At 43.1% G+C, this 2,492-nt stretch overlaps 1 protein-coding gene across 1 annotated transcript in view; it reads right to left on the reverse strand.

Moving 5' to 3' along the window:
* Positions 1 to 1,369: 1,369 nt before the first annotated feature.
* The window catches only part of prkx (protein kinase X-linked), a 25,306-nt gene continuing 24,183 nt past the window's right edge, over positions 1,370 to 2,492 (reverse strand). The window contains exon 8 of the mRNA XM_080835829.1: positions 1,370 to 2,492. This exon is cut by the window's right edge and continues 1,039 nt beyond it. The gene's annotated coding sequence lies outside the window, so the exon portion shown is untranslated.

Genomic DNA, 2,492 nt, shown 5'->3' on the forward strand with positions numbered 1-2,492 from the left:
AGGTCAATACAGTTAGTATAAATGACCCCAAAATGTCCAGTTAATTCCCTGAAAATTCACGTTAATTTCCATTGACTTTGAATATTCCCTGAATGCAGCCATACATCACACACATACACATATTGTCTGGCAAAGATATGACAACACACATACACACATATATTGACTGGCAGAAATATGACAACACACACACACACATAAAAGATAATCTAACACACACAAGTACAGGACAGACAAGGACAACACTCATCTGTGTACTCATGTCACTCAAGCACCAGCTGTGTTAAGTATAGGTGTGTGTGTGTGTGTAAAAGTGTGAGTATAAGTGTGTGTGTGTGTGTGAGAGAGAGAGTGTGTGTGTTTGTTTATACAGTTTGTGTGTGAGTGAGTGTGAGTGTTTGTAGTCCACATCATGTATTCTGGCTGCATCGCTCCCTTTCTCCACAAATGTTTAGTTTGGAAATAAATATTTGCTACTGAGATTCCAACACACAGAAATCTACTTAAGACCTGGAGTTGGGAAATCTCTGACAACACACACACACACACACACTCACATAACTGTCTGATAACACACCCATCACACACACTTACATAACTGTCTGATAACACACCCTCACATAACACATGAACTCAATACGGGACTGATTTTGTCCTAAGTTAAAGTTCATTACTACTGTTTGATTTGTTTGTTTTGGTCTTGTTTGGTTATTATTGATAGTAAAAAGTTATTTCTTGCCTCTCCGATGGCCATTTCATACAGCAGAAGTAATGTTTAAATTCATCTTAAAGTCGTGAATTTCTTATATGCTGCATAAAATGACAACTAGCAGAAGGTGATGCTGCCGTGTCATCAGTAATCGACGTCGCTCAAAAGTGATGCGTGAGTGAAGAAGTACATCTCGTTCCTCAAGTACATCTGTCCTTGATAGCATCGTCCTAGTTGGATTCCGTCCTCATGTCCTTCAGGTTTTTATTAGAGGGTGGGGTTTGGATGGAAGGGAGGATTGACACACACACACACACACACATGCCACACACCAGGAGGATTGACAAAAAAGGGAATCAGAACCACACACTCATGCTAGTCAAACCCATGCTAACATGCTATACAGAGCTGCAGATTCTGGATGGATCCTGGACCTTACCCGGCCCAGAGTCCCGTCCTATTTGGAACACACACACACACACACACACACACACACACACACACACACACACACACACACACACACACACACACACACACACACACACACACACCCACACACACACACACACACATATACAGACCAACACACACCAAGACAATGACGTCAGAGCCAGAAGCAAGACTAGGTTGACACAAAAGTGAATATTTAATTTTCCCAGCATGTGCATGTGCACATCTTCCAAAACAGCCCGATGATTGTGTGTGTGTGTATGTATGTATGTATGTGTGTTTGTGTGTGTGTGTGTGTGTGTGTGTGTGTGTGTGTGTGTGTTTGTGTGTGTGTGCACATCTTCCAAAACAGCCCGATACCAAACCAGCACCTTTTTGACAACATGTTTGAGCGAGTCAAGGAGAAGGCCTTGAACTTAAATAAGCAGAATAGAAAGAAGGCAGTCTGGTGTGCTGAGTCTATGACAGTGTGGAGTGTGTGTGTGTGTGTGTGTGTGTGTGTGTGTGTGCTGGGTCAGTGACAGTGTGGAGGCCAGAGCACTTCTGCCTTGATTTTTCTGCTGAAACTTAAATAAAATACAATCTTTGCACATAAGGCCAAGAAAGATCGGATAAAAAAGATATTTTGACCATAAAAAAATTCACTTAAAAAAAGTGAAACACAATTCAAAAATAATTAACACAAACAAACAAACAAACTCACAAACACAAACAATGGCGGGTTTGAGAGAGTCCAATAGAAATGGCCTTCAGGAAGAGTCATGATGAGTTTGGGTCCATCCCATTGGCTCACAGGCAAAAGGCATGCTAATGCTCATTGGTCAATTAGTCTGTTGCCATGGTTTTCGGTTGTCAGTCTTGACCCCAGAGACCTCTGGCCTTCTAAAGCGGGTCTCTGAAGTTCTGTCCGAGCGAGTCCGAGAGGCTCTGAGTTTGGTGCAGATATTTGGCTTTGATGATGATGATGATGATGATGATGATGATGATGTTGATGTCATTCTGTCTGCTGTTATGCCTGTCCCACTGCTCCTGTGACAGGTCCAAAATCAGAGGGGGACACGCTTCTGGAAGGTTCTAGAAGGTTCTGGAAGGCTCTAGAAGGCTCCTGATATCTCCAGAAAGCTCTAGAACGCTCCAGAGCGTGGAGAGAGAGAGTTGACTGTTGATGAAGCTGATGACATCATCTCTCTGAGACACAGCTGCCTCACTGGCCGAGGGGAGAAGGAAGCACTGGGATCTCACACACATCAAACACACACACACACACACCACTCCGGGAGGTAAACAGCTGAGAGAAACACTCAAGAACACACCAGAGGTAAACAAAACG

The sequence above is a fragment of the Sprattus sprattus genome, assembly GCF_963457725.1.
Source record: "Sprattus sprattus genome assembly, chromosome: 3".
In the NCBI taxonomy this organism is placed as follows: domain Eukaryota; kingdom Metazoa; phylum Chordata; class Actinopteri; order Clupeiformes; family Clupeidae; genus Sprattus; species Sprattus sprattus.